The 13,504-nt window shown below is 38.4% G+C and overlaps 1 pseudogene; it reads right to left on the bottom strand.

Moving 5' to 3' along the window:
• The window catches only part of LOC123334200, a 46,714-nt pseudogene extending 33,515 nt beyond the window's left edge, over positions 1-13,199 (bottom strand).
• Between the last annotated feature and the right edge of the window lie 305 nt (positions 13,200-13,504).

The following is a 13,504-nucleotide window of genomic DNA, read 5'->3' as shown; positions in this document are numbered from 1 at the left end:
GACTGAAGAGACAGCAGCAGCAGCAGCAGCATTGAAGGGAAGAAAGTCAGCAACTCCACACTGAGTACCAGCATATATGAATGTCTCTATGTCATCGAAAAAGAATACAAACCTCAGGAGTTCCCCAGGAAGCCAAGGGATCTGGGAGAGAGGAGTGATTTCTTCTAGAACAATGGTGCCTGGCAAGGGACTGAGAAGAGGAAGGATACCCCTGCTTCCAGGTAGGCTGCGCCAGAGGGCTCAAGTTTGGTTTCATCACATTTCATGCAGGACTTTACACCAGGAAACTCTTGATTTCTGTGAAATACATACAACTTTCTGCACTCAAACATGGTCATTTTCTTCTGTTTCAAGAACTTTTCTTCTCTGGTATGAACTAAAACTGATCCTGCTGAGAACTATTCACTATCCATCTACCATAATCATTTAAATGAGTATTTAAACTTTAGTGTGCAATATACATGAACACACAGAGCCTATACCATAAACCTATTAAGATAGGATGTAGGTTATGAAGGATATCTGTTTTATAGAAGTCTTTTAAGAATTTTTTATTAGTAGATTTTTAGAAATTTGATAAACTGTGCCCCAATAGCCAGATATTTGTTGTGCCATATATACAAAATAGAAGAGAAGAGACAACAGCCAAACCACAATAACAATTTTCATTTCAGAAGCTGAAACAAATAAAACTGATAGAACAGCAACACATAGCCATCATTAGTTAAGATATTTACATTGTACAGGGAGATAACAAGGGAATATTTCATGCAAAGATGGGCAAAATAAAGGACAGAAATGGTATGGATGTAACAGAGGCAGAAGATATTAAGAAAAGGTGGCAAGAATAAAAGAAGAACTATATAAGAAAGATCTTTCTGACCCAGATAACCATGATCGTGTGATCACTCACCTAGAGTCAGATATCCAGGAATGTGAAGTCGAGTGGGCCTTAGGAAGAATCACTATAAACAAAGCTAGTGGAAGTGATGGAATTCCAGTTGAGCTATTTCAAATCTGAAAAGATGATGCTGTGAATGTGTTGCACTCAATATGCCAGCAAATTTGGAACACTCAGCAGTGGCTGCAGGACTGGAAAAGGTCAGTTTTCATTCCAATCCCAAAGAAAGTCAATGCCAAAGAATGTCCAAAGTACTGCACAATTGCACTCATCTCACACACTAGTAAGATCAGATCAGATCAGATCAGTTGCTCAGTCGTGTCCGACTCTTTGCGACCCCATGAATCGCAGCACACCAGGCCTCCCTGTCCATCATCAACTCCCGGAGTTCACTCAGACTTACGTCCATCGAGTCAGTGATGCCATCCAGCCATCTCATCCTCTGTCATCCCCTTCTCCTCTTGCCCCCAATCCCTCCCAGCATCAGAGTCTTTTCCAATGAGTCAACTCTTCGCATGAGGTGACCAAAGTACTGGAGTTTCAGTTTCACACGCTAGTAAAGTAATGCTCAAAACTTTCCAAACCAAGCTTCAACAGTATTGAACTGTGAACTTCCAGATGTTCAAGCTGGATTTAGAATAGGCAGAGGAACAAGAGATCAAATTGTCAACATCTGTTGGATCATCAAGAAAGCCAGAGAGTTCCAGAAAAACATCTACTTCTGCTTTATTGACTATGTGAAAGCCTTTGACTGTGTAGATCACAACAAACTGGAAAATGCTCCAAGAATGGGAATATAAATCCAATTTACCTGTCTCCTGAGAAATCTGTATGCAGGTCAGGAAGCAACAGTTAGAACAGGACATGGAACAACAGACTGGTTCCAAATTGGGAAAGGAGTACATCAAGGCTGTATATTGTCACCCTGCTTATTTAATTTATATGCAGAGTACATCATGTGAAATGCTAGGCTGGATGAAGCACAAGCTGGAATCAAGACTTCTGGGAAAATAACAATAACCTCAGATATACAGATGATACCACCTTTATGGCAGAAAGCGAAGAAGAACTAAAGAACTTCTTGATGAAAGTGAAAGAGGAGAATGAAAAAGTTGGCTTAAAACCCACCATTCAGGAAACTAAGATCATGACATCTGGTCCCATCACTTCATGGCAAATAGATGGGAAAACAATGGAAAGAGTGAGAGACTTTATTTTGGGGGGCTCCAAAATCACTGCAGATGGTGACTGCAGCCATGGAATTAAGAGGCACTTGATCCTTGGAAGAAAACATATGACCAACCTAGACAGCATATTAAAAATCAGAGACATTACTTTGCCAACAAATGCCTGTTTAGTCAAAGTTATGGTTTTTGCAGTAGCCATGTATGGATGTGAGAGCTGGATTATAAAGAAAGTTGAGTGATGAAGAATTGATGCTTTTGAACTGTGGTGTTGTAGAAGACTCTTGAGAGTCCCTCGGACTGCAAGGGGATCAAACCAGTCAATCCTAAAGGAAATCAGTCCTGAACATTCCTTGGAAAGACTGATGCTGAAGCTGAAACTCTAATACTTTGGCCACCTGATGCAAAGAACTGACTCATTGGAAAAGACCCTGATTCTGGGAAAGATTGAAGGCAGAAGGATAAGGGGATGATAGAGGATGAGATGGTTGGATTGCATCACCGACTCAATGGACATGAGTTTGAGCAAGCTCCCGGAGTTGGTGATGGACATGGAAGTCTGGTGTGATGCAGTCCACAGGGTTGCAAAGAGTTGAACACGACTGAGCAGCTGAACTAAACAAGGAGATATAATGAGATAAGTAATAGAAACTGTGACTTACATGGGCCTCATTATATTGACACAACTGTTTGTTTGGGGGGATGATTTTGTTGATCAGCAAATCTGATTGCCCTGTGTTCTGACAATTGGTAAAAATGTCCCTTACCTAGTCTTTGTCAGTGAAGAGACACCAAAGGAATTGTAACACCAAAGTAATTGTAGTTGGCAGCTTCCAGCATGTAACACCAAAGGAATTGTAGTTGGCAGCTTCCAGCATGTTTTGCTGTTCTTTTTACTCAACAACCAGGTTACGAATAGCCTGAATAACCAAGATTTTCTGTCTTCTTGGTTTGAATCAAGCAAAGTCCATGTGCAATAATATTTGTTTTATTTCCAGTCTTATTGAGATATGATTGACATATTATATTAATCCAAGGTATAAAATATAACAATACATGTACACATTGTGAAGTGCTTACCCAAATAAGTGTAGTTAACATCAGTCACTTCACATAACTAACATTTCTTGTTGTGATGAGAACTTTTCAGATTTACTCTCTTAGCAATACTTTGGCACTTTTTTTAAATGGGATAAAAACCAGACTGTACTTGGAAACTTCTCTGAGTAATTCTTAATAACTGTAGCCTAGGAATCTATATGGAAAATGATTAGCTAGAGCAGAGTTTACATTTTAAATAGCCTTGGAGAGTGGTAAGGCAGAATGGTAGAATGTGCTTTAATAATAGAATGTGGATTAGTGTCCACATTCTATATGGAGTTAAACATCATTACAGAAAGTGTTTGGGTTCTCTTGTTTCATGGTTCCACCACTTTTCATAATCATTTCCATGAATATTACCAGAATTTCCCTCATTTTTCTTTCAGAAATCAGCCTGTGCCATAAGCACAAATAGAAGGAGAGGATGCAGTCACTTCAACAACAAATGGTAACTTTCTTGATCATATTCAATGTAGCATAATGGTTAAAAGTGTAATAGTGTTTGCATAAATCAGAACTAGAATAAAGACAATTTGTAACACTTTGAGTGAATTTCTTAACACTCTAGATCTCATTTTAGTCAAATGTATTAAGGAAATTATAAAAGAATCTATCTTTTTAAATTTTTGGTGAAAATTAAATAAGACAATGAATACAAAAGACTTGGCTCCCAGGAATCATGCATATAAATTGTCTCTATTATTATAATTACTATCCATGTAATTAATTTGGATCTCAGTAACTTCAGAGCATCAGTCTGTTTTTTCTTTCTCTCTACTTCCAGCCAAAGGAGCTTGGGACTTTAATTGGACCCTTTTCTACTATGTAAAAACTAATCAAAACAATTTAATTATATTTGGCTTCTAAGTCCCCTAAAATGTTATTTTATGAGGGCATATGATATGGATGCCAAAGGCAGTAGAAAATCACTTGGGTAATGTATATGTTGAGTCAGTTTAATAAGCCAGGCTAGAGGAAACTTCCTTCTCTCTACTACTCATCCGGGCATGATTCTGGGGTATGATACTTGCAATCTCAGACTTTCGATCAAGTATTGAGTTAGTAATGACTTTATCGGAAGGAAAACTCAATCCAGCTTGAATTAAAAAAGAACTTCTTATAATGTACAGAGCCTAACCCTGGGAAACACTTCTGTTAGAATACATTTAATTCATGATACAAAAATTAAATAAGAAACAAGAAAAATAAAAGTGAGTATGTGTCTCTTAGACTATACCTTTGGATCATATGTTTTTTAGCTTCTCTTTCTCCATCAGTTTGCTTCATTTTCTTCTTTCTATCTACTATTATTTACTATTTCATATGCTTGGTCTACTTAGGATAAAGGCTAGACTGCTATTGAAAAAAAGAGGCCCAAAGTGAAGGAGCTTAGAAAAAAAAAGATTTTTCTTTTTTTCTCTCAGATATAAATGTCCCAAAGTGAACGTCTGAAGTCAGCTCTCATTTAAAGACCCAGATTCTTTCAAAACTCTGATTTCTATATACCCTCTGATATTGTCTTCTGAAGTTCAGGCTAGATTATGGGTTTATGTTCCAACACTATGGGATGCATGGAGACGGGAATACTGTAATGTCTTAAGACAAAGGTAAACATTTCAATGGTGAAAATTTAATACATGGCCACATTTGGTATAAGAGAGACTGGAAGATATTGTTTCTACTTAGGCAGCCATGTGAAGACCACTATTTTCTACCTCACAATTTAAGACTCACAAAGTCAGTCTCAGCACTAGAATTTATTTGCCCTAATTTCAAGAGACCAAGAAAAATGACTACTTTTGAATCACATTTCTAAGTTTTCAGGAGAGAGAATCTGAATGTATCCAAAGTTATGTTTGTTGTAGTTGTTTAGTCACTATGTCATGTCTGACTCTTTGCACCTCCATGGACTATAGACCACCAGGCCTCTGTCCACGGAATTTCCCAGGCAAGAATACTGGGGTGGGTTGCCATTTCCTTCTCCAGTGGGTCTTCCCGACCCAGGGATCAAATCAGCATCTCCTGCATTGGCAGGAGGATTCTTTACCATTGAGCCACCAGGGAAGCCCAAAAAGTTATGGGGAGAGATAAGTAATATAAAACAAACATTGTGTAATTCCCTTGAGATCTGGTGGTTAAGACTCCATGTTTCCATTGCAGACTTCATGAGTTTGATCCCTGATTGGGGAACCAAGGTCCCACATGCATGCTGTGCAGCCAATAAATAAATAAAACATGGTTGATATCATATCAATATCCATATCTAGTCAGAGAGTGGGTCAGTGGAAGGAGTTACAGGGTGAACAGATAATCCAATAGTTATTTACTACCTATGTATTTGAATTTTAAATCTGTGAAGCTAATAAAATAAAGACATCAAAACAGAACAATACACTCACAAACAGAAAACAACAGATCAAAAAATAATTGATAAAAATATTTTTATCTAGAATACTATCTGAATTCTAAAATACACCATTAATAGTCAAGTGGTAGCCTTTCAGTCACATATGACACTCTGTGACTTCATGGACTGTAACCCATCAGCTTCTCAGTCCATGGGGATTCTTCAGGCAAGAATACTAGACTGGGGTGGCCATTCCCTTCTCCAGGGGATCATTCCAACCCAGGGACCAAACCCGGGTCTCCTGCATTGCAAGTGGATTCTTTACCATCTGAGCCACCAAGAAAACCTGCAAAGCACCATATTCAAGTTCAGTTCACTTTATAAACCTAAAGGTATTTTACTGAAGGACACTTTAGCCATAATCTATTCTATTAAGACATCAAAGTAGGGAAGCTGTTATTATTTTTAGTTGATGAAAAGGAATTTTAATCAAACATATTTTTATTTAAAAAACATAGAACTAAAAAATAGATGGATTTACTATTTAAAAAATTCTGTATCTCAAAGCTCTTTAGTCTTTAAATAAGTCTGGTGCTAGACTGTCTTTGTCTAACTTATAAAGCCTATAGACCACGGATCCAATCTGATCCATGAATTAGCCATGGAATCATAGTCCTTGATTCAGTCTGTCATGATATGGATGTCAGAAGAGTCTCTGGCCTACTTCTAAATTGTGTGTGTGAGAGAGAGAAAGAGGGAGATAGAGGGAAGGAGACAAAAGAGTCTCTTCTGAGTGTAAATTGAAACTTCTGGAATTCTATTTAACTATAAAAATGGAAAATTTCCTTTACAAAGATAGCTAAGTATCTCTGATGCTAGCTGCTTTTATTTACTGCTCAAAAACAAAAACAAGGAAAGCTAAATATTTTGCACAGCTTTGGGTACTTCAGATACTTTATGGAACATGAAATAAAGAAGGAACTATTTAGGTTATTCTTGATTGAGAATTCCTTTTTGATCTTTTACAATATCAACTAATTTCATAATTGGATTACAAGTTGCAGCACTTTAAAATACTGTCTAGATATATGACTGTTTGCAGTGAAATAGAACTCCAAACATAAAGTATAGTACTCAGCTATTCACACATATTATTTGTTCTTATGTGAAAAGGAGTTATTGATTCTTATATCTATTAATATATCAGTTTTATAGTCATGCAATCAAATTTCAGGGAGACTTTCTAATTCAGACTTGTAGATACATTAGACATAAAATATATTTAAATCTCAGCAAGCAGCACTAGTCTCAAAACTTGCACTGATATCTACTCTCTCTCAATAATAAAGTTTCCCCTTCTATACAACATAGACTGTATTTCTGAACCCCATAATGCCAAATTAAGAGAACAAACATGCATTGAATATATCTGCTTTACTTCAAAATTACTATGGTATTTCCTATATGTATTATTCAATCCTTGCTTTGCTAAGCATTAATTTAGTACCTATATTCTAATTGTTCATGTATTTCTAAAATGCTTAGCTAAGGGGAGCCCTGCCAAGAAATGCCATGATCAGTTGCTTCTAGGCCTTATAAATAACTGCTTATGTAAGCCTACAGACAGACCATCTTTATATAGTCCTGATGCAACCGTGTATATGGAATGCTTAGTCATCATTATGTAACACTGAGCAATGAAGCTGCATAATGCTGATGGCATAACAGCTTATATTTAAGATCCAGATATTAGATCTAGTATTCTGGCTTGAAAAAGGCAAGTTTTGCAAATAAGCAATGGAGTTTCAAGATGACACAGTTGGAGTATAAGAGGATGTTTTTTAAGCCCCCAGTCTCTGCTTCTCACAGCGTGGCAAGATCTTACCCAGGGAGGCAGAATTTCATCACCACCAATGCCAGCACATTTCCACTTGAGAAACTGGAAAAACATGAGTCCTTACACACTGAACACCCATACACCTCTGACTTGATGTCCCCTGGTAATTAGAAAAGGATTCATTTAACATATTTTAGTTAACTAATTTCTTTAAAAATTTATTTGAGGTTTTGGCCAAACATCAAATCCAGTCCTTGGTAGTACAATTTGAGTGGCACACTCTGATACAAATAGTAGAAACTCAATGACAGGTCATTAACCAAGATAATATATAAGTATTTACCACATTCTTAAAAATATCTCTATTACCTCACTATTGGATTCAATAGTGTTGTAAATATCACAACCCTCTCTCCAGCCATAGTTTTTCAGGCACTATGTCTATCAAGCCTAATCCCTTGAATCTATTTGTCACTTCCACCATATTAGGTCAGTTTTCACTCCAATACCAAAGAAAGGCAATGCCAAAAAATGCTCAATCTACCACACAATTGGACTCATCTCACACGGGAGCAAAGTAATGCTCCAAATTCTCCAAACCAGGCTACACCAGTACATGAACTGTGAACTTGCAGATGTTCAAGCTAGATTTACAAAAGGGAGAGGAACCAGAGATCAAATTGCCAACATCCGTGGGATCATCAAGAAAGCAAAAAAGAGTTCCAGAAAAATATCTACTTCTGCTTTATTGACTATGCCAAAGCCTTTGACTGTGTGGATCACAATAAACTGTGGAAAATTCTGAAAGTGATGGGGATACCAAACCACCTTACCTGACTCCTAAGAAATCTGTATGCAGATCAAGAAGCAACAGTTAGAATCAGACATGGTTCCAAATTGGGAAAGGACTACATCAAGGCTGTATATTGTCACTCTGTTTACTTAACTTATATGCAGAGTACATCATGTGAAATGCCAGGCTGGATGAAGTACAAGCTGAAATCAAGATTTCTGGGAGAAATATCAATAACCTCAGATATGCAGATGACACTACCCTTATGGCAGAAAGTAAAGAAGAACTAAAGAGCCTCTTGATGAAAGTGAAAACGGAGAGTGAAAAAGTTGGCTTAAAACTCAACATTCAGAAAACTAAGATTGTGGCATCCAGTCCCATCACTTCATGGCAATTAAATGGGAAAACAATGGAAACAGTGAGAGAATTTTTTTTGGGGGGGGGCTCCAAAATCATTGCAATTGGTTGAGTGTGGCCATGAAATTAAAAGATGCTTGCTCTTTGGAAGAAAACCTATGACCAATCTAGACAGCATATTTAAAAGCAGAGACATTACTTTGCCAGCAAAAGTCCATCTAGTCAAAGCTATGGTTTTTCCAGTAGTCATGTATGGATGTGAGAGTTGGACTAAAAAGAAAGCTGAGCACCAAAGAATTGATATGCTTTTGAACTGTGGTGTTGGAAAAGACTTTTGAGAGTCCCTTGGCCTGCAAGGAGATCGAACCATTCAATCCTAAAGCAAATCAGTCCTGAATATTCATTGGAAGGACTGATGTTGAAGCTGAAACTCCAATACTTTGACCACCTGATGTGAAGAACTGACTCATTGGAAAAGACCCAGCTTGTGCTTCTTCCTGATGCTTGGAAAGATTAAAGGTTGGAAGAGAAGTGGATGACAGAGGTTGAGATGGTTGGATGAAATCACTGACTCAATGGACATGAGTTTAAGCAAGCTCTGGGAGTTGGTGAGGACAGAGAAGCCTGGCGTGCTGCAGTCCATGGGGTCACAAAGATTTGGTCACGACTCTGTGACTGACCTGAAAGAGTTGATCTCTCTCTCCAATATTTCCTACCATAATTCAACACTATTTTCAGGTTCAGTTCAGTTCAGTTCAGTCGCTCAGTCATGTCTGACTCTTTGCAACCCCATGAATTGCAGCACACCAGGCCTCCCTGTCCATCACCAATTCCCGGAGTTCACTCAAACTCATGTCCATCGAATCGGTTAAGTCATCCAGCCATCTAATCCTCTGTTGTCCCCTTTTCCTCCTGCCCCCAATCCCTCCCAGCATCAGAGTCTTTTCCAATAAGTCAACTCTTCCCATGAGGTGGCCAAAGTACTGGAGTTTCAGCTTTAGCATTATTCCTTCCAAAGAAATCCCAGGGCTGATCTCCTTCAGAATGGACTGGTTGGATCTCCTTGCAGTCAAAGGGACTCTCAAGAGTCTTCTCCAACACCACAGTTCAAAAGCATCAATTCTTCAGCTCTCAGCTTTCTTCACAGTCCAACTCTCACATCCATACATGACCACAGGAAAAACTATAGCCTTGACTAGACGAACCTTTGTTGGCAAAGTAATGTCTCTACTTTTGAATATGCTATCTAGGTTGGTCATAACTTTCCTTCCAAGGAGTAAGCGTCTTTTAATTTCATGGCTGCAGTCACCATCTGCAGTGATTTTGGAGCCCAGAAAAATAAAGTCTGACACTGTTTCCACTGTTCCTCCATCTATTTCCCATGAAGTGATGGGACCAGATGTCATGATCTTTGTTTTCTGAATGTTGAGCTTTAAGCCAACTTTTTCACTCTCCACTTTCACTTTCATCAAGAGGCTTTTGAGTTCCTCTTCACTTTCTGCCATAAGGGTGGTGTCATCTGCATATCTGAGGTTATTGATATTTCTCCCAGCAATCTTGATTCCAGCTTGTGCTTCTTCCAGCCCAGCGTTTCTCATGATGTACTCTGCATAGAAGTTAAATAAGCAGGGTGACACTATACAGCCTTGACGAACTCCTTTTCCTATTTGGAACCATTCTGTTGTTCCATGTCCAGTTCTAACTGTTGCTTCCTGATCTGTATATAGGTTTCTCAAGAGGCAGGTCAGGTGGTCTGGTATTCCCATCTCTTTCAGAATTTTTCACAGTTTTTTGTGATCCACACAGTCAAAGGCTTTGGCATAGTCAATAAAGCAGAAATAGATGTTTTTCTGGAACTCTCTTGTTTTTTCGATGATCCAGTGGATGTTGGCAATTTGATTTCTGGTTCCTCTGCCTTTTCTAAAGCCAGCTTGAACATCTGGAAGTTCATGGTTCACATATTGCTGAAGACTGGCTTGGAGAATTTTGATCATTACTAGCGTGTGAGACAATGGCACCCCACTCCAGTACTCTTGCTTGGAAAATCCCATGGATGGAGGAGCCTGTTAGGCTGCAATCCATGGGGTCGATAAGAGTCGGACACGACTGAGTGACTTCACTTTCACTTTTCACTTTCATGCATTGGAGAAGGAAATGGCAACCCACTCCAGTGTTCTTGCCTGGAGAATCCCAGGGATGGGGGAGCCTGGTGGGCTACCGTCTATGGGGTCGCACAGAGTCGGACGCGACTCAAATGACTTAGCATAGCGTGTGAGACGAGTGCAATTGTGCGATAGTTTGAGCATTCTTTGGCATTGCCTTTCTTTGAGATTGGACCCAAGATGGGCAGGTCATGGTGTAGAGGTCTGACAGAATGTGGTTCACTGGAGAAGGGAATGGAAACCCACTTCAGTATTCTTGCCTTGTTCAGAGAAAAAGGAAATCTAAGTGTTTATATTTTGATGTCTTCAATGAATACATGGAGTTTAATGCCCATAGGGCTAATATAGTTTCCCTAGAAAGAAACTGCAAATAGGCAGGAGAAAAGTATTGAGGACAAGATCTGGGGATTGCTTCATTTAGATATATATATATATATATATATACACACACACACACATACCAATGACAATGACAGCAATGACAATAAAAGACTGAGAAGGAAAAGAAGATAATTAGGAGACAGTGCTATCATAAAATCCAAGTGAGGAAGTGTATCAAGAAGAAGGAGTGGGCAGAAGATTTAAATAGACATTTGTGCAAAGAAGACATACAGATGGTCAAAAACCACATGAAAAGATGCTTAACGTTGCGATTATTAGAGAAAAGCAAATAAAGACTACCATGAGGTATCACCAGTCAAAATGGCCATCATCAAAAAGCCTACAAATAATAAATGCTGGAGAGGGTATAGAAAAAAGGGAATCCTCCTACACTGTTGGTGGGATTGTAAATTGGTACAGCCACTATGGAGAACAGAATGGAGATTCCTTTAAAAAAACTAAAAATAGAGCTAGCATATGATCCAACAATACTACTCACAGGCATACATATCCAGAGAAAAATATGGTTCTAAAGGATATATGCACCCTAATGTTCATTGCAACACTGGTTACAATAGTCAAGAGATGGAAGCAACCTAAATATACATCAACAGAAGAATGGATAAGGAAGATGTGGTACATATATATAATGGAATATTGTATGTGTGTGTGCATGCTCAGTCACTATGTCCAACTCTTTGTGACCTCATATATGTATATGTGTATATATATGTGTGTGTGTGTGTGTGTGTGTGTAACTGAATCTCTTTGCTATAGACCTGAAATTAAAACAACATTGTAAATCAACTATATTCCAATAAAAGTTTTATAAAAAGGAATTTCTCAAAAGTGTCAAATGCTTCATAAAGAGATTGTCACCTGAAGATCACTGAATCCGAAAGGGTGGAAGAGGTTGATGGCCTTAACTTTAATAATTTCAATGAACTGTTGGAATAACAAGAGGGCTAAAGAGAAAATGAAATGTGAAGAAACAGACTCAAGAAGCTCAGACAAGTCTTTTAAAAACTTTTGTGATAAATAGTAAACAAGGAAATGGGGAAGGATGTGGTAAATGAGTAGGAAACATGAATGGGGAAGAAAAAACTGAAGAGGAATCAGAAGGTAATAATATGTTTTTGTTGTTGTTGTTGTGAGTCCTGATTAGTTGTTTTAAAATGGGAACTATTACAGCTTGTATGTATGTTGATAAGAATAATCCAGTAGAAATGGAATATTGATGTTGGAGGGAAAGGGGATATTTCAGGAAAAATTTCTTTAGTGGCAAGGGTTTATGGTATCTAGTGCATATGTGCGGAGAAGACAATGGCACCCTACTCCAGTACTCTTGCCTGGAAAATCCCATGGACAGAGGAGCCTGGAAGGCTGCAGTCCATGGGGTTGCTAAGAGTTGGGCATGACAGAGCGACTTCACTTTCACTTTTCACTTTCATGCGTTGGAGAAAGAAATGGCAGCCTACTCCAGTGTTCTTGCCTGGAGAATCCCAGGGAGGGGGGAGCCTGGTGGGCTGTCGTCTATGAGGTCGCACAGAGTCAGACACAACTGAAGCGACTTAGCAGCAGCAGCAGCAGCAGTGCATATGTGAGAGATGGAGTTGCCTAGAATAGGGACAGAAACATTTACTGAAGGTAGGAGGCAAATGTTCATATGCAGGCAGGCTTCTAAGAAGAGACAGTTTTTACTGTACTTTTCATAATGAAGTAAAAAGCAAGATCATCATCTCAGAGTGAGGAGAAGGTGAGTTGTAAAGTTGCATGGAAAAGAGCTACTGAATTACTGTTTAAGATAAATATTCTTGGAATACATTGTAGGGTTGTTGGATAATGTGGATACTCATTTCATTTATTATTTTTAATATTTTAATGAAAATATTAAACAGACCTAAAACCACAAGTTCTGGAAGAATCATTTATTTTTGCCAGTCTTTTATCTCTCCTCAAACTTATCCTTGGCCTCTTCTCAGGCCTTGCATTTGAGAGCAGGAAGACATCTTTGTTGACAGCAGTTTTGTCCAAGGGGGTATCCACAGAATACCTTGTGGGCATGAGGTGATTATAATTACAAACTTTCGAAAAAGACTTGATCTTTGACCTCTTGGCAATTTTCTTTTTGCCCATAGCAGCTGCCACTTTGCAGAGATAGCAATCAATCCCAGCCACCAAAGCACCACCTTCCCAAGTTTCATGAACTTGCCCATTTCTGCAGCTACCATGGATACTCATTTGAAATGTATGATCCTAAATTTAAAGTGTACTCAGTTAATATAATATTCACCCAACATGTTCACCCAACATGCTCCTAAAAAGACATGCAACGATTAAATACTTGGGATTTATTAGAAGTATTTTTCCAGGCAAATATTATAGAAGGATATGGGATCTTATGGCATTTATAAGATACTTGTTACAGCGAAGGATCATGG

This window comes from Bubalus bubalis, chromosome 6 (assembly GCF_019923935.1).
Source record: "Bubalus bubalis isolate 160015118507 breed Murrah chromosome 6, NDDB_SH_1, whole genome shotgun sequence".
Taxonomy (NCBI): Eukaryota; Metazoa; Chordata; class Mammalia; order Artiodactyla; family Bovidae; genus Bubalus; species Bubalus bubalis.
The sequence above is the reverse complement of the archived record's forward strand: the minus strand, read 5'-3'. Positions and strand labels throughout refer to the sequence as shown.